Genomic DNA, 23067 nt, shown 5'->3' on the forward strand with positions numbered 1-23067 from the left:
AACCTAACAAAAGAAGCAAAAGACCTCTACACTGAAAACTATAGCACTCTAAAAAAAGAGATCAAAGAGGATATAAGAAAATGGAAAGATATACCCTGCTCCTGGGTGTGAGAGACTGCTTGGGCCTGCATAAGATGGCTGCCCTCAACCTTAGCCTTTGCCTCGGTGGAAAAATCCCACTAGACTACATACGTGACTTATGGCAGGTCTAGCCCCTGGGCAAACAGGGAATCTTACAGAAAAAATAGCCCTTTGTGCTAACCACAGGGTCACGGGATCTGGAGCAGGAGGCCGGTGGTATTTCCTTGTCCTGCTTGCCCCTAGAGATTGTTAAGTTAAAGATTGCATAGGGTTAATTGTTGATGTATGCCTTCCCACTTACCCCTCCCCACATTTGGTAAAATACTGATTGCTGTATGGTTAAATGCTTGAGTGACTCATGTGATTGGTAGAGGATTTGCTTGAACTGTCTAATAAGCTTGCTGAACCTTCCCCCTGGAATAACAGTATATAATCGTTTTGCTGAGCCAATAAAGTGCCTTTGATCAGAAACCAGACTTGGGCCGTGTGCTCTAACTTCTTAAAGATTTCCTTCACAGACATTCAAGATCGGATCGGCCTCTGATGACCCACGAATAAGAGGCGGCTCTCACCTCCTATTCCCCGCGGGACGGGGTCCCCCCCAGAGAGCCGCACCTGGGTAGGAAGAATCAACAGAGTGAAAATGGCCATACTACCAAAACTGCTATACAGATTCAATGAATGCCAATTGAAATTCCAATACTATATTTCACAGAACTAGAAAAAAGAATCCAAAAATTCGTTTGGAACCATAAGAGACCTAGAATAGCAAAAGCCATCCTAGGCAACAGACACATGACAGCGGGTATAATAATCCCCAATTTGAAACTATACTACAAAGCCACTGTGATAAAAACAGCATGGTACTGGCAAAGAAACAGACCTGAGGATCAGTGGAACAGATTGGAAGACACAAAAACAACTCCAGATGTACTCAGCTACCTCATCTTTGACAAAGGAGCTGACCATCCCCACTGGAGGAAGGATGGCTGTTTTAATAAATGGTGCTGGAATAACTGGATCTCAACCTGCCAAAGATTAAAACTAGACCCTTATTTCTTACCAAGCACTAAATTAAAATCCAAGTGGATGAAAGATCTAAATATTAAAACAGAAACACTAAACTTGCTGGAAGATAAATTAGGCAGAACTCTGGAAGACATTGGCATAGGAAAAGACTTTATGAACAAATCCTCAGTAGCACGGGAACTAGCAGAAAGAATCAACAACTGGGATCTCATCTTATTAAAAAGCTTCTGCACTGAAAAAGAAACCATCAACAGAACTAAGAGACAACCTATAATGTGGGAAAAAAAATTTACCAGCTGCTCCTCAGCCAAAGGACTATTATCTAGAATATACAAAGAACTCAAAACACAATCAGCCCCCCCCAAATATAAAGACCCAATTCAAAAATGGCCATCTGAAATGAACAGACATTTCTCAGACAAAGAAGTAAAAGCAGCAAGTAAATATATGAAAAAATGTTCAAGAGATGCAGATGAAAACAACACTGAGATTCCATCTCACCCCACAAAGAATGGCTGCTATCAAGATATCAACCAATAACAAATGTTGATGGGGTTGTGGGGAGAAAGGAACCCTTCTCCATTGTTGGTGGGAGTGCAGACTGCTGCAACCACTATGGAAATCAATATGGAGATACCTCAAAGAGCTGGGTCTAGAAGTTCCATTTGACCCAGCCATCCCTCTGCTGGGTATCTTTCCAAAATAATTAAAAGAATCATATCACAGTGACATATGTGCACCTATGTTTATAGCAGCACAGTTTGTAATAGCTAAAACATGGAAACAGACCATTTGCCCATCAGTTCGAGACTGGATAAAGAAGATGTGGTTTTTCTATAAAATGGAATACTGCTCAGCCATAAAGAATGAGAAATTAGTCATTCATAGGAAAATGGATACATATTGAGGATATACTCCTAAGTGAAATAAATAAGTCACACATGTATAAATACCAAATGGTCTCTGTGTGAAAAACTATAATAGTACACAAGATCCTAATGGGATAATTAACATGAAGTTGGAAGAAAGGGGCTGAAGGTGTAGGGAAAGTGGGAAGCATAGGGGAAAGGGAATAAGAGAAAAGAAAAAAAATATGAGAAAATGTAAAAAACTGGAAATAAAGTGTTTGTAAATGGGGAGGGGAGAAGGGGGTGAAGGGAGGGCAGGGACAAGGGGAAAAAATGAGAACCAAGACCTGTCATGTAAAAGTACAAGATCCCAGTAATGAATGTAACTGTACTGTATAGCTAGAATGTACCAATAAACTCAATAAAAAGAAAAAAAAAAGGTTCTTGGATTGGCATGTACCTGTCATCTCTTGCAGTCCTTTGGAAGCTTAGGTCACCACAGGGAGAAGCCCAGGAGAATCTCCTAGGGGATGAGAGAACAGGAAGAGCAAAGATGCCTTGCTCCACTGAGGCTCCCTGAGACAACCCTCATGCAACTGCCAATGATGTTTAAGAGCCCTGCCCAGGTGTCAAACCCCTGAGCCTTGAGCTGCCAGCTGCCCACAGAGATCAGCAATCAGTGAAGACCTGGAGAACCTCCCAGCTGATAATCAGGAGAAGTAATTAAGACCTGTTGCTTTAAATAATTTAGTTTTGGGTTTTGTTGGTTGGTTTTGCTGAGATTACATGGGTTTGGCATTGTTTGTCACTTAGTACATTTTTCTACTCAGAAGCGATGCCGCTCCCATCTGGTGAGCCTATCAAGCTCATGATCCCCACTTTCCTACCACAAAGGTGTGCCTGTGACACAAGCTGGCCTAATAAAGCCCTTCATTGCCCTAAAAACAGTAGTTTTTATGCCTATGACCAAAGAAATAACAATGGGAGTCCTTTTTCAAAAACTATCCTAGGCGCTAGCAAAAGAACACTGTTCTGATTCTTTCCCTTTGCTCATGGAATTTATATTTGTTACTGCCAATTAAGAATTAAACTGAAGAGAGAGGGGAGAGAAAACAGAGAAGAGGGGAGGAGAGAAAAGAGGAAAAAAGAGAAAGGGAGGGAGAGAGGGAGGAAGAAAAGGGAAGAAACGCAGGTTGGTTGGCTGGAAAAGAGACGGGGAAAATCAATTTTCTTTTTTTTTTCTTTTCCTTGTGTTTTTAATTTTAATTTTTTAGTTTTTTTATCAAAGATTGCAAGCATACATAATAAGAAATGAAGATACTAAATAAAAATTTCAAATATACATATGACAGCAAAAAAAGGATATGAAATAAACAAAAATTTATGCAGCACAGACTGATAATCGAAATACATTATTAGTTTGATATGATCTTCAAACATTATATGTTCTTTCTCATTTTCTTTTCATATATTTTTGAAATAATGTAATTACAAACAAAGTTACATATTATAGTTGAGAAGCTGTCCTCAAAATTTTATGATTTATAAACTCCTCGGTTTTATTAATTTGATAAATGTCATATGCTTGTTGATTGTATCACATTTTCTAACAAAACTTCCCACAGAAAAGAAATATACTTATATTTGAAATCCAAAAGCAACTAAAAGCATTCACATTTTTAAGATCAGATTTTTCTGTTTCTATTTTATTATATCCCATACTTATTTTTATTATGTTTTATAAGCATTATGATAGAATTTAACACCAATACATATGTAATATTCTTCCCAAACAAATGACTATGAATTAAATCAAGCATGTAATTTGGAGAAATCATAAAGTTGCCGGAGAAACTATCAATATGCCAAATGTGCAAAATCCTACCACATTCATGACCATGTTTCTCATTTAATAGTGCACACATATGTGTAAAAACACCCCCCCCACATACACACAATGCATATTTTCTACAATACAATACATACTTTGGTATAATAAAACAGTGCAGTGATGAGTAGAATATTTGTGATTTTTGTGATTTGAGAAAAAACAAATATCATCTTTAAGGGAGTTGGGAGAATTTGTAATATGTACCAGATACTAAATGATATTAATGTTTTAATATCCATTTATTTAAGTATAGTTATGATAAAATTTACTAAAAAATTAATATTCATTATCAATAAAAAATAGGTGCAAAGATATATTGATAACATAAATATTGATAAATTTGTCTTAACGAATTTCCAACCAAACAAGCTGTAGTGACAGAAAAGGAAGTTTGTAGAATGCAGAGATGAAAGAGGAAAATAACAGATGGACCTTAATACTTTTCATACTACTCATATACAGATTTCATAAATTCTCAAATAAAAACGCAAAGAAAATGAGAACCAAAATAACTTATCAATTTGGTAGACCAACATGTAAAGACAAAGATTAATGTATTGATAAAGTTTAAAAGTATGAAATGTAAAGCCTGATATTTAGCTCAGTAGTGCTGCACCTGGCTAGCCAGAACAATGTGTTGAGTTTAGTGCCCAGAACCAGGGGAAGAAAAAGAAAAAAGAAGAAAAGAGAAAAGAAGCATATGTGCTTTCTAATATACTCAATAGATTAAAAATAAATTATTTGTTATCTCTTTCTGTTGAATTGTTCCCTTCACCCTTGTGAAGGTCACCCTTGTAGTGACCTTCTTTGTCTCTTTCAATCAGTTTAGGTTTGAAACTTTCTTTGTCTGTGAATAAGATTGCTATCCCTGCTTTTTTTCTGGGCTCCTCTTACATAAAGAGGTTTTCTGTCCTTTCACTTTCAGTCTATGGGCTTCTTTTTGCACTAGGTGTGTCTTGTATACAACATATTATTGGATTTTGCTTTTTAATCCATTCTGCTGGTCCATTTCTCTTGAATGGTGAATTGAGGCCATTGATATTGATGGTTATAACTGATATGTACTAACTTATTAAAGTCATTTTTTTTCACCTTCCCCTTTTAGTTTCTTACCTTGCCTATTTGATTTGCTCTGTTGGGCCTCATTGTGTTGTTATCTTCATTGTCTTTTTCTAGGATATTGTTTAGAATTCACTGTAGTGCTGGTTTGGTATTCATGAAGTTTCTCAGGTGTTCTTTGTCGCAGAAGTATCTTATTTCCCCATCCATTTTGAAAGAAAGTTTTGCAGGATACATCAGTCTAGGTTGGAGGTTGTTTGCTTTTAGTACTTAAAATGTCTCATTCCAGGCTCTCCTTAACCTAAGGGTTTCTATTGAAAAGTCTGCTGTGATCCTGATGGGCTTTCCTTTGCATGTAATTTGTTTCTTATCTCTTACTGCTTGCAGTATTTTGTTCTTCTGTTGAGTTTCTGGGATCTTGTTTATTATATGTCTAGGTGTAGATTTTTTTTATCATGGCTAGTTGGAGTCCTATATGCCTCACTTACCTGTATGTCTAATTCTTCCCCTCTGTTTGGGAAGTTTTCTGTCATTAATTCTGTGAACAGCTTTTTTAAGTCATTTGCATTTTCTCCTGCTACTTCTTGTATTCCTATCAGTCTTATGTTAGTCTTCTTTGTATCGTCTAAGAGTTGTTGGATCAATTTCTCATGATCCCCTACTGTTTTTAAGAGACCTCTCTTTTTACACTCACTGATTGCAATTTTATCTTCTATATCTGAGATTCTATCTTCGGACTCTTTCATTCTTTTGTGAACAATCTCTATGGAGTTTTTAATCTCCTGGATATCTGTTCGAATCTGTCCTATGGATTCCATTTCTTTCTTGTATTGTGCATTTATTATTTCCAATTCTTTCTTATGTTGGGCCTTCATGGCTTCTATCATGGTCCTGAGCTCATCTATTTCCCTCTGTTTCTGTTCTAGAGTCTTGAATAATAACTTTCATTTTGCTCATCATCTCTATGATTATCTGGGAAATTCTGTTTTAAATTTCTCTAGAGCATGATTGATCAGTTTTGTTATTTCCTGTGCATTGAGTTCAGGGTGTCCTGATGATTCACTGTCAGACTTTTCATCTTCATTTGCCCCACTGTTTGCCATAGGTGAACTAGAAGTCTGTGCCTGTATCTTGCTTAAGCGTTTTCTCATTTTTACTATTGTTGTTGGGTTGTCCTTAGTTTAACCTTTAGGTTATTACTTAAATCTTCCTAATATAGTTGGGCTTCAGTCCATGGGTCTCTAATGACTCACAGACATTCTCATTTTCATAATACCAAAGAAAACAGCTCATTGAATCAATCACAATCCTTTATCCTAATTGATACAATCAGCACCACAATGTGATGAAGCACAATTTGCAAAGTGACCACTTGTGGTAGTCATCAGTGTGTCACCTTCAAACCATGTGAATTAAATTAAAATCAAGAAGCAATCCAAAATATGTTTACAGTGAATAAACTTTTCAATAAGAATATTTACCACTTAGAATGGGGCCTTAAAATAGAGTTAAGACAAGAGGAATAGATAAGTAAAAGAATTAGAGAAGGTTTCATATGAAGCCAGAAGACATAGAATGACCAGACAATCATCAGGAAATTGTTAAATTCAAAAGGAACAAACAAAATAGAAGTATAATAACCCTTGAGTGAGGTAGAATGGCATACGAAAAGAATATAAAGAAAAGAGAAAAAAATAATAAAAGAAGAAATCTGAATTAGGACAGGAGCAGAAACAGAAAGGGAGATGAGAGATAATATGGTGGAGCAAGAGACTGAGCTGGAGAAAGAGGACATAAAATAAAGAAAAAAAAAAGAATTTGCAGAGTGGAATGAAAAAAGAAAAAAAATGAGTTTGAAGGGCCTCTTTCAGACTATATCACTGCTGTCACAATATACAATGTGCTGCCGTGTGAAGAGCCGAGTCCCCTGATCTCAGCTAGCTGGGGGCAGAACCCCACGATGCAGACTGACCTCGGGCTGCAAGGCCCAGACTGAGTTCCCTGACCTCCTGAAGGGTTGAACTCCACTCAGTTCTACTACAGGCCCCCCCGACCCCTTCTTTAAAGATGTTCAAAGTTGGAAGCGCTGGAAAATACCCTTTATGACCACCTCTGCCTCTACAGAGTGGGTCTAAAGACTGGCACAATCAGGACGTCTGAAAGTGCGAGGGGGTTTGGGGGGCGTTCAAGGGCCCCTGGCGCTGAAGATGGCGGCAGCGGCACCACTGGCAGGGGAGGGCCCAGCCAAGCAGGCCCTCTGGCGCTGGACATGGTGAAACGCCGCCAGCCCAATTTTCTATAACATCACATGAACTAGATCCGACCACATCCTTAGTTCTCGGACTTCACAGGCACCATTAGGTTTAAGCTAGCTTCAGGTGGGTTTCTGACAAACCTCAAAAGGTCCTCGATGTGTCTAAAATGTCATTTCTCTTCAGTCTGATTAAAGTGCAAAACATATACAATCGCTGCTTCCTCCATTTCTTGGAGGTGAAAGGTGTAATCTCTCGTGTTTCTCTCTCAGAAGGCCAAGGCATGAAAGACAAAGCCATGACAACACTGGGGCCCTAATGAGGTAGATACCTCACGGGCAGGGGTACCCTTTGTAAATGATGACAGTACACTCTCTCTCTAGGAAGTAGGTGGATAGACCTTTCCCCGAAGGGGAAGGCATCCAGAGATAGAGAGAAGAGGGGAGGGAAAGGTGAAAAAGAAACTAAGATGTGTTGCATACATGTAGCAACTCCAAAGAAGAGAAATATTATACACTACAAACATTTCTATAAAAATAAACAAAACCATACATTGCCTATCTCTGAAGAAAAACAGTAAGAAAGGGAATGGATGAGGAGGAGGAGGATGAAAGCAGGTACTAAATTTACTAATTGGCAGAAATCTGTGGTATTTTTACAACACTACCATTTCCAATTTGTTACCTATTGTACTTGGCAAGTGGTGATCTTTGCAGTAAATAAATTGGCTCGATTTTCCCTTTTTACTTAAAATTGGCACTTGCTGTGGAAGGCTGAGTGGGGACCTCTGTCGTTTGGACCACTGCCATGGCTTTCAGTCTCTTCAGCTACTGAACGCTGTGTGCCCTCTGTGGCGGGACAGGCAGTACCCGCAGGGAGCCAGCGAATGCCCCTGCTAGCAGCTCACATAATGCACAGAGGCTCCCAACAATAAGTGACTGTCTCATCACTTTGGCAGCCCCATCTGGTAAAACCTTCAGCGAGTTCCTACTAACCCACCCCACCCATGTTCCTAGTGGTTTCTAGAGCTACCTCATACCCTCCTAATAAATTTATTTTACTGCTCAAGTTCACCGGGATCAGTTTCCGTCGCTCACACTGAAGAACCCCACAAAGAACACACCATGTGACCATCAGTTAGTTAGCTACTTGTGCTTCCTTTCTGGAGAACAAAGTTATTTCTAGAAGCACTGCCAGGTCAGGCTCCATTTCCAAATACCATGTGGCTCTTCTCATTTATAGAATAAGAACAATGAAGTGTGTCCTTTCCAAATCTAAGTGGCTAATAAGTATAAGTGCTTCTCTACCCTTTCTTCCTGCATTGTAGACTAGGAGTAACTTTGAATGTCAAACATTAAAGATGGCAGAGACTTTAGGCAGGTAGGGTGGTGCATGACTACAATGCCAATCATCATTCCAGGAGGTTTGAGGCAGGAGGATGGAAAGTTTGAGGCTGGCCTGGGCAACTTAATGACTTAACAAGACCCTGCCTGCAAAGGCCCTGGGTTCTATCTGCAGTACCACAGGAAAGGAAAGGGAAAGGAGAGGGGACAGAAGGGAGGGGAAGGGAAGAAGGAAAAGGGAAGGGAAAAGGGAAGGAAATGGAACAGCCTTCTTCAGCTTGGTTCCCTGAATGAGTGTGGACAAGTGCCACTACCTTATTACAATCCACCTGGTGACTCCTATCTCTAACACCTCTTGGACTTTATGAGAAACTTCCAGTGTGTTACACCATATAAATTTCAATTTTTTTCTAATATAGCAGCTGACAGTGCTTTAACTGATACAAGCCGTAGACAACACAAGTGCACATATAAACACATTGGCATTTTGAAGGACACAGACCCTGCCTACCTGGCAGTGGTCAGAGCCAGCGGACACCTCCCCCAGTGCTCCAGCCATCCAGATGCTAGACATTGACCTACTCACTCACCTCTTCCACACCATACCCTCCTCACCTGCTGAAAACAGCTCTTCTCTTTCCTCAGAAAGAAGAGAGGACACTCTTGATACCTACACTGCCCAAGAGGAAGTAAGTTCTGAGATGAGCGTAGTCTCAATGGCATCCTGGAGAAATCTTACCCCTCTGCTTCCTGACTACTTTCAAACGGACCCTCAGCCAGAAAGAAGCTGTTGGTATCAGGCTGAGATAGATTGTGGGCAGAGGAGGGAGCCATGGTGCTCGCAGCATGCAGGATCATACTTAGATGAGACAGAATCTGGAGCTACACGCTTCCAAAGTTCTACGTTTCCCACAACTGACCACAATAAGTGTATGTTCATCCTCATTTTTTGTCTGCAGTTCTTTCAATAATAATAAATTACTCTAATCAACCAATAACAAATGCTGGCAAAGTTGCAGGGAGAAAGGAACCCTTCCTCCTTGTAGGTGGGAGTGCAGACTGGTGCGACCACTGTGGAAATCAACAGGAGATACCTCAAACAAATAGGATTAGAGGTTCCATTTGACCCAGCTATTCCTCTGCTGGGTATCTTTCCAAAACGATTAAAAGCATCATACCACAGTGCACCCATGTTTATAGTGGCACAGTTTGTAATAGCTAAAACTTGAAAACAACAGAAATGCCCATCAAATAGAGACTGGATAAAGAAGATATGGATTTTTTTTAATAAAATAGAGTACTACTCAGCCACTAAGAACAAGAAACTAGAGATATGTATAGGTAAGAGGACGCACACTGCTCTTAAGTGAACTTAAAAGGACACATGTGCAAATGCTGAATAGTCTCTCTGGTGTGATGAACTAAAAGTGTAAATAGGATCGAAATGTATAATTGATATTGTATAATAGGAAGAAAGGGTCTAAATGTTTAGGGGAAGTGGAAGGAGTAGGGGAAAGGTAAGAAGGGAGAAGAAAAAACATGAGAAAAGGAAAAAATGGAAACAAAGTCTTTGTAAATAGGGAAGAGGGGGTGAAGAGAGGCTAGGAGAATGGGGAAAATATGAGAACCAGTATATGTCATGTAGAGGAACAAGATCCCAATGAAGAATGCATACCTAACATGTACCAGTAAAAAATATATAAATAATAATAATAATGGAGGAGGGTTCCTTTCTCCCCACAACCCTGCCAACATTTGTTATTGATTGATTTGTTGATAGGAGCCATTCTTTGTGGGGTGAGATGGAATCTCAGTATTGCTTTCATCTGCATCTCTCGAATGATCAGTGATGTGGAACATTTTTTCATATATTTACTTGCTGCTTTTACTTCTTTGTCTGAGAAATGCCTGTTCATTTCGGATGGCCATTTTTGAATTGGGTCTTTATATTTGGGGGGGGCTGATTGTGTTTTGAGTTCTTTATATATTCTAGATAATAGTCCTTTGGCTGAGGAGCAGCTGGTAAAAACTTTTTCCCACATTGTAGGTTGTCTTTTAGTTCTGTTTATGTTTCTTTTGAAGTGCAGAAGCTTTTTAATAAGACGAGATCCCAGTTATTGATTCTTTCTGCTAGTTCCTGTGCTACTGAGGATTTGTTCATAAAGTCTTTTCCTATGCCAATGTCCTGCACAGTTCTCCCTAACTTATCTTCCAGCAAGTTTGGTGTTTTTGTTTTTATATTTAGATCTTTCATCCACTTGGATTTTAATTTAGTGCATGGTGACAGATGAGGGTCTAGTTTTAATCTTTGGCAGGGTGAGATCCAGTTTTTTCAACACCATTTATTAAAGAGGCTATCTTTCCTCCAGTGGGGACTGGCAGCTCCTTTGTCAAAGATGAGGTAGCCGAGTGCATCTGGAGTTGTTTTTGTGTCTTCCAATCTGTTCCACTGATCCTCAGGTCTGTTTCTTTGCCAGTACCATGCTGTTTTTATCACAGTGGCTTTGTAGTATAGTTTCAAATTGGGAATTGTTATACCCACTGCCTTGTATCTGTTGCCTAGGATGGCTTTTGCTATTCTAGGTCTCTTATGGTTCCAAATGAATTTTTGGATTCTTTTTTCTAGTTCTGTGAAATATAGTGTTGGAATTTCAATTGGCATTGCATTGAATCTGTATAGCAGTTTTGGGAGTATGGCCATTTTCACTCTGTTGATTCTTCCTACCCAGGAGCAGGGGAGGTCTTTCCATTTTCTTATATCCTCTTAGAACCCTTCTCCATTGTTGGTGGGAGTGCAGAGTGGTGCAACCACTATGGAAATCAATGTGGAGATACCTCAAACAGCTGGGACTAGAGGTTCCATTTGACCCAGCCATCCCTCTGCTGGGTATCTTTACAAAAGAATTAAAGGAATCATATCACAGTGATATATGCACACCTATGTTTATAGCAGCACAGTTTGTAATAGATAAAACATGGAAACAGCCCATTTACCCATCAGTGGGAGACTGGATAAAGAAGATATGGTTTTTCTATAAAATTGAATACTACTCAGCCATAAAGAATGAGAAATTAGACTTATTCATAGGAAAATGGATACATTTTGAGGATATACTCCTAAGTGAAATAAATAAGTCACACAAGTGTAAATACTGAATAGTCTCTCTGTTGTGAATAAACTATAATTGTACATAAGATCCTAATGAGATAATTGACAATATGAAATAGGAACAAAAGGGTTAAAGTTGTAGGGAATATGGAAAGGGTAGGGGAAAGGGAATAAGGGAAAATAAAACAATATGAGAAAATGAAAAAATGTAAATAAAGCATTTGTAAATGGGGTGGGGACGAGGGGGTGAAGGGAGGGCAGGGACAAGGGGAAAAAATGAGAACCAAGGCCTGTCACGTAAAGGTGCAAGATCCCAGTAATGAATGTAACTGTACTGTATACCTAAAATGTACAAATAAACTCAATGAGGAAAAAAAATAGTAATAATAATAAATTATTATACAAGTAATGTGTAGCCTCAAGTAGAAGTGTTAGTGTATGCGTGTACACGCATGTGCATGGATTAGTGTGTATAGGGCAAAATGAGTAAGAAAGCCTCATTTGAGACCTTTGAGTGTCATCAGTAACCCTCCCTCCCACAACCCCACCACACACTTCCACCTTCTGTGGAGATGTCTGAGGGAAGGGTGTGCAAGTGGGTGAGCAGGCGCCAACGGAAAGAACACAGTTTTGTTCAAACCACTACCCCACAATTAGCCATATACAAGTCCATAAGCCCTTGCAGCCACTGCCCTCTTGGGAAATGGTGCTCTGCTACTTCCCCTGCCTTCCTGGCAGAGATTAGGAGAACGTACACTGAAATACAGATGTGAAAGCTCACCTGCTCTGGAAGGGGGCTGTGCTGGCCTGGGCTCAGGACTGCCCTGCTGTCCTCTTCACATGTGACCATGTGGCCATTGACCCAACGCTCCTGTCCTGGTACCAATGTCTAGATGGTCAACAAAAGAAAGAAGGGAATGGAATTAATATCAGAAAAGAAAAAAATGGAAACAAAGACTGTCAATACAGAGGAGTGGAGGGGTTGAAGGGAGGGCAGGGGAATGGGGAAAAATAAGAACCAAGGTATACTATGTAAATGTACAAATTTTCAATGATGAACATAATTAAAGTTACCAATAAAATTAGTTTTTAAACAAATAAATAATGTAAGCAAAACATTAAAAAGATAAATAAATAAAGTAAAATAAGAAAAATAATAAACCCCCAGCTGTTTTTTTGTTTTTTTAGTTTTAATTGAGTTATTGGTACATTTTAGGTATACAGTACAGTTACATTCATTATTGGGATCTTGCACCTTTACATGACAGGCCTTGGTTCTCATTTTTTCCCCTTGTCCCTGCCCTCCCTTCACCCCCTTCTCCCCTCCCTGTTTACAAACACTTTATTTCCATTTTTTCATTTTCTCATATTTTTTTCTTTTCCCTTATTCCCTTTCCCCTACCCTTCCCACTTTCCCTACACCTTTAGCCCTTTTCTTCCTATTTCACATCATTAATTAACTCATTAGGATCTTATCTACTATTATAGCTTTTCACACCAGAGGAACTATTCGGTATTTACACATGTGTGACTTATTTATTTCACTTAGGAGTATATCCTCAAAATGTACCCATTTTCCTATGAATGAATCTAATTTCTCATTCTTTATGGCTGAGTAGTATTCCATTTATAGAAAAGCCACATCTTTTTATGCAATTTCCAACTGATTGGCAAATGGGCTGTTTCCAATTTTTTGCTATTACGAACTGTGCTGCTATAAACATTGGTGCCCATATATCACTGTGATATGATTCTTTTAATTATTTTGAAAAGATACCCAGCAGAGGGATGGCTGGGTCAAATGGGACCTCTAGTCCCAGCTCTTTGAGGCCCAGCTGGTCTATTGTGCCCACTAAATCTAAAGTGGTTAGTGATCAAAATATACAGTGAATATTTACAGGGTTTTTTGTTAATTTATCACACTAAAAGAAACATGCCATTAATCTTCCTCAAAATACTACCCCTGGCTTCAAACACACTTGTCCCATCATTCTTGCCTCTTTCTGACGCAGTTCTGGAGGTCCTCTCTTGTGTCTTTATGAGGTGTGATAAAAATATGGTGAAACTACTGCCAAGTACCATTCATTGGAAAGCCAAGCTTAAAACACTGCAGCGCGTTCGCATCCACCTTGTTCACTCAGTCTGGCTTTGTGCATCTTACAGCTCTTCCTCATAGTCACAATGACCGTGAAAGGTAATTGTTTTGAATCAATTCAAGACATCGAGGCTCTTGTGACACTGCATGTGAACTTCAAGAATTGCTTCAGAACGTGGCAAGAATGGTAGGTGTGTTCGAAGCAAGGAAACGTATTTTGAGGGGAATTAACAACAATGTTTCTTTTAGTATAATAGTTTTTTACATTCAAACAATCACTGTAATTTTCAATCCAGAGACAGAGAGACAGACCAATAAAACCCTTGGTACTGAAGCAACTGCAGATAGCGTGCTCTACTTAATGCCAAGCAACAGCTCCACTAAGTCTTAATAGAAAGGATGTCCATGTTTCTGATAAGGTTTCCTACAGACTTAGACATTTGTCCTTTCATTTGTCAGGTCTCACACTCAAGGTTGGTAAATCCTTTCAGATGGAGGTGCAAACTCACTAACACAGCCCCATGATCTTCCCCCCCGGAGGGTGGCTTGGAAGGTGCACTCCTAGAAGCTCGAGCTGACCAAGCCTCTCTTCCTTGAATTGGTGGACAGCCACTTTCATAACCATAATTTCTCTTTCACTGCACTGTTCAACTTTACAAAATATCTTTCTCTCCAGGGTACAGAAATGTATAGTAAAGCTTTTACTTTTGCACTGATTCCTTTTCCTGCCTTTTCCATACTGTTGCCCTGAAATATTTATTGCCAGTTCTAAATTCTGGGTTTGAAGTTTGGGGAGTTTTTTTGTAATTGCCATTTCTGCCACATGGAAACTGGTATTTGCAAAATCCCTTCATATGAGATTGGTGTTTAGAGTTATCTAAGATATTTTGGCAAAAGATTATGAACAACATGAAAAGTAGAGTGACTTACCTTAACTATGTGTGATTATGTGTTTGATTTTGTACAGATCTTAAGCTATCAGGCTCTTAAGAGAGCTTAAGAAATATTATCTGGTGATAACTTTGATGATTTTGAGGCAAATTACACATTCTAAGAACAAACCATAACTTCTTGTCCCCTGGATTCCATAGTGTCTCCTTTTAATCCACCTTGTCGAGGCCCATTTATAATCTTCTTACGAGATTCATAACTCTTTCTTTTTACTTAGAGTTTTCCTATCCATTAGAGTCCATAAATTAAAGCACACCAAGATAACCATGTGAAGAACAAACTTCTGTTATGAAAGCTTCTTGGATAATACTCAGTATCCTTGGTCCCAAGTTTTATAAAGAGTTCTTTTCTATCTCTAAAACCTCAAAGCTCTACTTCACCTAATTGGTCAATGCTATATACATTTTCCATTTTCTAACACAAATCTCCTTTGAAGAGATAAAGCTTAAAATCATATATACAATTTCTTCTTCGATTTCAAAAGTGAAAGCTCTGGGTGAAGCTTAATACTATGTAAAATTTTAATACAAATCCTTGCCAAACTAAGAGGTCAGGACTCTGAAAGCGCCAAGGTCTAACCCTAAAGAATTTACTTTGAATTTAGATTACAAACCTCAAAAGGAAAAATACTTGAAAAACTTGCTACGCATTTACACCATTTTATTTGGTCATTTGTATCTTTGCTTCGACAATAGTGTGTGGTAAGGTGCCAAAAAAAGAGAGAGAGAGAAGAGAGAGTGGAAGAGAGGGAAGAAAGGAGAAAGGGAAAGAGGAAGAGAGGGAATGAGAGAGGGAGGCAGGGAGTGAAGGAGAAAGGAAACAAGGAGGAAGGAGTAAAACGGAAGAAAATAAAGAGAGAATGAGAGAAAAAGAGGGGTGGTCAGGCAGAGACAAGAAATGGTGGTGATTGTCTAATTAGTCAAGAAGGCGGTTTGCTTATCCTTCAGTGGGAGAGCAGGCAAGTTCCTTTCCACTGCCATAGGTTCCCAGTGCTTTTTGGGGCTTGGAGCCCATGGGGTATTGTGACTGGGAGTCATTTTCCAGCAATGGAGTAGTTGTGTCTGATTCTCTACACTTTGAAGGAAAAAATGTTGAACTTTTGTTGGTTCTAGAAGGAACAACATATATGTTGTGGGACGTTCTTCCCTCTACATTGATGGAATATAATTTTTCCAGCTGGATGGGAGATTTTAGCTGCTCTGATTCAAAACCATAAAATGCAAAGCACCTGTCATATTATATTCTGGAGTTGGATAGTCAATATTCTGCCATTTTGTACTTTTGTCAATATACACTATTCTCTCAAAGTGAAATTCAGTTAAACAAAAACTTCATTTGTCTGTGAGGTGATGATGTTGTAAGCTCAGTTTCCATTAGCCAGGCAAGAAAACAAATGCTACAATTTAGTCATCCCCCTATGTATAACTATCAAATACAAAGTTAGATTAAATTTTTCCCTTTTATCCTCATAATGTAACCCTTGTCATTCTGCCTGGAGATCTTTTGTTCCATTTCATAAACACTAAGGAAAGCTATACTTTTTTCATGGAAAAAAACTATTTGCTCTGCCAATAAGTTCCATTTCTGTACTTCACCAGGGAATGCAATCCTATTCACAGGTATTAGACTGCCTGTTCTCTTTCCCTCATTGGGACAGAATACCTGAGATAAACATTTTAAAAAGAGGAAAGATTTATTTTTGGCTCTCAGTTTCAGAGGGAGGTCCACGGTGCTTTGGCCTAGTTGCTTCTATCCCTGTGGCGAGGTAGTCCATCATGACAGAGGCACACACCAAAGGAAAGCTGCAAACCTCAGGGTGGACCAGAAATAGCAAGCTCGCTTTTATCACAAACCCATGAAACTATGAATCCATAAGAGGTTTAATACATTCAAGAGATCCAAACTCTCATGATCCTGTCACCTCTCAAGGTTCCACCTCTGAACACTGCTGTATTTGGGATCAAGAGTTCAACATGTGAGTTTGGGGAGAGCATTTAAGATCCAGCCCCTAACAGGGTAGAAAGGAGTGGGCCCGTTGTCAAATCTCTAACTTCTCTGTTCCTACTTGCCAGCCTCATTATATCAACAAATCCTTCCCCTTCAAAAATGTTCCTCATGTTGTCTGGGCTTTGAAAGTGCATGGCTATTAATAGGATTGGCTCTATCTTTCCGGCAAATTAGACTTTCTGAGCTCAAGAAAACCAGAAGAAACCTGGTTTGGTTTTGTTTGTTTGTTTTTCTTACTTTCTGACAGTCTGAAAATAGGTTAAATCAACTCATATACTTTTAAAAGTGAATGTTCAACTGTAACACTGAAATCAACTGATTCTCAGAGCTGTAATGAAAAATACACTTATATTTAACTTTTTTAAAGTATTTTTTCACATTTTAAGACAATACTTTTACAATATATTTCCAGCATAATTTCAACTGTGCTGCTTTCACTTTCAGCTATATAACCTCAGTGAAAAATAAAATGAGAGTGTTTCATTGAAGCAGAAAACTAATTTTAATGGAAATAAGGAGTAGAAGAATATAAATGAAGATATACACATCAATATCACAAGTTATACAAAAAAGTGATCTTTTTAATCACTAAAGAAAGGGCATTTGTGCAACATCTTTGAAAGTATCAACTCTATCCCTTACTGTCTGTCCTCCAGCACACATCTACTGCCTTCTTCCACACAGCTATTTTCTGTCTGCTCTCTGGGTTACTGATGCCAATTTCTGCAAAGCAGAAGCAACAACGTCTTCAGTCTGATCCACTATTAATAGGACCTCACCTCTGGGTGCACAGAGAATGAAGTGCAAGTGAGGCTTGGCTTAGATCGTTACGGGCACTGGTGTAGCTGGAACACAGAACCATATGTTGATCAAAGCCTGCCACACAATTAACCATCCTTTCACAGACCTTTAATCTAAAACCACTATAAGTCTTAGGCAAAAAGGGTTAGAGGTGATAGTTTAGTCTACCTCTTCATTAGGGAACAGTTGGGGGAAAAAAAAAAGAACAACCACCACAGGGTCAGACACAAATGTTTATTTGCCTTGCCCACATGCAAAGAGGGTCTAGGAGTATTCTTTCCACTCTAGGAGGTTTTTCTTGCACCAGTTTCATGGCTTGTCTTGAAATTGTTTCCACCAACAGCCAAGCCCAATTCACCTGGATTTCCTCTTTTTGCTTTTTAAAAATTTATATCAGGCTGAGAAAAATATTTGAAAAGGGTATTCTTCTCTGAAACTTTTGACCAATAATCTTCCTACTCTCCCACTTCTCAGGCACAGATAACCACTATTCAACTCTCTGCTTCAGTGAGTTTGATTGTTTTATATCCCACATCTAAGTGAGACTACACAGTATTTGTCTCTCTGTGCCTGGCTTCTTTCATTGAGCACAATGTCCTCTAGGTTCATCCATAGCACTGAAGTTTCACCTAATGTCAAAGTAGAAGAATAAATAAAACTACCCAGATGAGGAAGTGCAAGAAATAAAGACTAATGCTTTAGAAAATACAGACAAAAGTGTTTTGTTTAATCTCTAATTCTTTAACTATCTGTTGCCACACAAATCTACTCATTGCTAATCCTTCACTGTTACTGGTGGGGCCAATTCAATGCATTAGGACCAAAGACACAGGTCCTACCACTGGACTTGACCCAAAATCACTACTCAATAGAACGGTAGTAGGTAGGTGGATAGATGGACAAATGAAGGAAGGAGTGAGTGCATAAATAAGTTATTCATCAGCAAGAAGCCTGGGAATAGTGAAGAACCTTTATTTAATGGTACCTCACTCTATGTATTCTTCTGGCTAGTGGAAGTAACAGGGAAAATGCAGTCAACCAAATTTAAATACTACTGTAAGTAGATACACTGAATTACTACTCTTATTAAAAGAGCAAAAAGGCAGATTCCACAATTAAAATACAACCCAATATGTCATATAGTAGTACCATAAAGGAAAAGTATTAAATAATTCAAGAATTATTAGGAAAGGGCACCCCACTGAAAATTTAACCATGGAAACCATGTAAGGGATTTTTTATGTGTGTACTTGTTTAAACATCAGCATACTCTCCCGAAGACATTAGTCTTATCTACATAGCTCAACATTCCAAATGCAAAACTTAATTGTTATTAATATAAGACATTTACTTTCTACATGTTAATTTTTGGAAGTTGTTCAAATATCAAATTTTAATTACATCTAAGCGCAGCACATATTCAAAATGTAGAAAGTCCAGCATGATATTCAACTAAATCTCTAAAAGATTTTGGATCTCAATGGTAACAATTATAATAATAATAATAAAGAGAGAGATCCAACATGGCTAACTAGAGGAGGAGTCACATCTGAGATGTACAGAGAGGATTGGCTAAAAGCACAGGTACAGTACTCCGTAGTAGAGGAGGGATTTATACCCTGAAACAGAAAATTAATCAGAAAGTGATACACGTGGATCAAACCAAGTATCTGAATCACTGAAAAAGGGAATCACTGACACCGTGACTAGTCTACCACCACTCCAGCCCCTGCCCCTCCCAAGAGCAACCATCAAGACAGCATTCCAGACAGCCTGAGGAAAGAATGAGCCTGCAAAGGCTGGACTCTTGAGATGGACTTTGTATATACCAGCCCCTTCTTCCCAACTCCCCTCCAAACACAGAGGAACCCTGAAGCCAGCAGCATCCACACCAGTGCTCACCACACAATGGAACCTCCATACACATCCAGGTAGAGAGAGGATAAACAAACAAACAGGACCTGTGTAGACCCATGGCACACTCCCCCACCTGCTGACTCCCAAAGACCCCCACCAGCACGTAAAGGTGTTCAGCAACTCCAGTGGACCCCATGGGCACATGAACATGTTGGCCAACTGGACATCATGCCTGAGGGGGAAGAGTCCTTAAGCCAAGCCCAGAAAGGGTGCCAGATTCTGCTGGCTAGAGGGAGAATTCTGGAGACCAGGTTAGATTTTTAGTACAAGGGAAAAGAGAGGAAATTGGTGTGGCTGCTTACAATCAGACCACAAACTAAGGCAGGAAGGAAACCTCATGAACACTTAGCTTTAAGGCATAGTGGTTACAGGGGAATCACATGTGCATTCTCTTGAAGTAGTTGATCTAGGTTCCCAATGATGTTTTGTTTTGTTTTGTTTTAGTTGTTCTTTATTTTTTTTCTCCCTATTTTTGTCTCTATTTTGTTTCTTCAAGTGATCTTACATATCCATACTATTTTTTTAATTTTTACTTGCTTCTCCCACTTTTTAAATTCCTCTTTTCAAACTTTTTGTTTGCCATATTCTGCTCTCTCTTTAAGTTACTAACTTCTCTCATGTTAATTCTCTATTCTATTCTTTTTGCTCTCCCTTATCTCACCTAAGCCTCTGTCTTCCCTTCCCTCTTCTCCAATCTACAGGTGCAGAAATATATCAACAGGTTCTAACAATCTCATACCTTTCTCCAAACCCAAACTACAGCTCCCTCTTCCTACATCTCATCCTCTTCTCCACAAATATCTTAAAAGCCTCAACATTAACCCTTCTGTTCAACTAAGAGACCTCTAACAGAATCTGATCACCTTCTAAGTTTTTCTACCTATCCCTATTTTCTGCTATCTACTTCACCTCCTACTGAGTTACGCTCCTCTTTCACCCACCCTCCATCTTGTCCCTTCACTTCTCCTTCAACATCACAGACTAACAACTAATGACAACATAATGTATGTCATAAAGAGTTTTGATAATGTGTGAAAGTACAAATGCAAAGTTTTTCACATATAAGTGATATACAATTAGATCTGATGATGTTGTTATAACCAACAATAATTCTTTCCTCAAAATATATAACAAGGTACAAACCACTTAAATTAAGATTAAAAGAAGGGATTAATAGTATCTCTGAACAAATAAAACTGAAAAATATCACTGGAAGGCAATATCTAACTAAACAAATCTTCATGTGAACTACAATTTTTCATGCTACTTGACTTCAACCCTCAGCACCAAAAAAACAAAACAAAAACAAAAACAACAATAACAAAAAAAAATCCTCCAAAACAAAAAACAAACATACAATCAAAGTTTGGATTGGAAGTAACCTGGTCTGTGAGTGTTCTGCAAGCCAGGCAAACATTTCTAAGAAATTTTAACTTGATAAATGAGCAATGTTTTATGATACAAGTAGTACATCAGGTCAAATATTACATGGTCATAACTCTCTCCTCTCTAGACTCTCTCTCTGCTTTGATATACAAGTACTCTGAATTACAAGCAGAATAAATTATTGTCAAACACCAATAATATACAGTAATACCTCCATTCATGAACACTTCTGTTTGCAAACAATTCCATTCATGAACAGAAGCATTCGACAACATTTTGTTGTCATTTGTGAACTCCACATCAGGTGATGAACATGACCACAGGCATCTTCTCCAGAAGTGTGGAACAAATTAAGTTCATGAACCAAGATATCACTGTACATAGCAAGCACAAGGTAAACAGAGATTTACTAATAAATCAAAGAGTTAAAATAAGGTCATTCCTTGAAAAACAATGTCAGAGATACATGAACACCAAACCAGCATTCCAGAAAATACTCAAGAATATCCTATTCAGAGACAACAAAGCCAAAAAAAAAATTTTTTTTTTTAATTTTGGTACCAGGGATTGAACTTGGGTCCTTACGCTTGCAAGGCAGGCCACTGAACTGCTGAGCTAAATCCCCGGCCCCAAAACTTTAAATGGTACAAATACATCAAGCAAGATAAATAGATAAACAAGGATCAAAATGTATAAATTATATTGTATAATAGGAAACAGGGTCTAAAGATGTAGGGGAAGTGGGAGTGGTAGGGGAAAAGTAAGAGGGGAAAAGAAAAAATAAGAGAAAAGGAAAAAATGGAAACAAAGTCTTTGTAAAGAGGGAAGGATGGAGAGGGTGAAGGGAGGCCAGGGGAATGGGGAAAAAATAAGAAACAAGATACATCATGTAAAGGTACAAGATCCCAATGATGAATATAACTGTATTGTACATCTAAAACATACCAATAAAAATATTTTTAAAAATCAGTCTGTGTTTATCAGATCATAGTGCACTGAAATTAGAAATAAATCTTAGAAGAAACCACAAAAAACTTATAATCACCTGGAAACTTAATAACACACTTTTGAATACCCAATGGGTCACAGACAAAATCAAGTTAAACAATTTCTGGAATCAAACAATAAAGCCAGTACAACACACCAGAAACCATGGGACACAATGAAAGCATCATTAAAGGAAAGTTTATTGCAGTCACTGCTCACACTAGAAAAATAGAACAGACTCAAATAAATAACCTAATGATGAAACTCAAGATATTCAAAAAACAACAACAAACCAAATCCAAACCAAATTCAAGGAGGGGAAATCACAAACATCAAATCAGAAATTAATGAAATTGAAACAAAAAGTACAAAGAATCTACAAATCAAAAAAGCTGGCTCTTCAAATAATCAAAATAGATAAAGTGTTAGCCAAGTTCACCAAAAGAAAAACAAAAAAGACTGACATTTATTCAATTAAAAATGAATAAGATGAAATCACAATGAGCACTATTGAAATCCAGAAGATAGCTACTATGAAAAATTGTATTCAAACAAGTTGGAGAATTTTTTTTAATGGACAGATTCTTAGACTCATGTGAATTACCAAAACAAAATTAAGAAAACATAAAAATGCTGAACAGTCCAATAACAAGAAATGAAATTGAGGCAGTAATAAAAAAATTTTTTTTTTAAAAAACCCTACCAAGAAAAGTGTAGGACCTGATGGATTCACTTCTGAATTCTACAAGACCTTTAAGAAGGTAATAACACCAGTATTAAAGAAGGTGGTGTTTCCAAACTCATTTCTGGAAGCCAGCATCCCTGTGATCCCAAAATCAGATAAAAAACTAACTAAAAGAGAAACTTACAAGTCAATCTCCTTCATGAACATAAGTGGAAAAATCCTCAGTAAGATACTGACAAATGGAATGCAGCAAATCATCAAAAGGATCACACATCATGAGCTTTGACTGATGACTGGGCCTGGACCTTTAATGGTACTGTGGAACGTGTGCTATTAAAGTCATTTATTTTTCTCCTGAAAAATCTTATATATATTATATTATATATATATTCTCATCTAATATACCTTCCTTTAGGTTAATCACACAGCAAACATTATTTTTCACATTCACAACCTGCAATAGCATCAGAGTTATCACCAAAAATACTTCAGGGGCTGGGGATTTAGCTCAGCAGTACCATACCTGCCTCACAAGCACAAGGTCCTGAATTCAATCCCTGGTACCAAAAAAAAAAAAACTTCAGAACTTCTAGCACATCTAGGCCCATATATACCAATATCCATTA

This window comes from Fukomys damarensis, unplaced genomic scaffold, assembly GCF_012274545.1.
Source record: "Fukomys damarensis isolate Sample0158 unplaced genomic scaffold, DMR_v1.0_HiC HiC_scaffold_15, whole genome shotgun sequence".
Classification (NCBI taxonomy): Eukaryota; Metazoa; Chordata; class Mammalia; order Rodentia; family Bathyergidae; genus Fukomys; species Fukomys damarensis.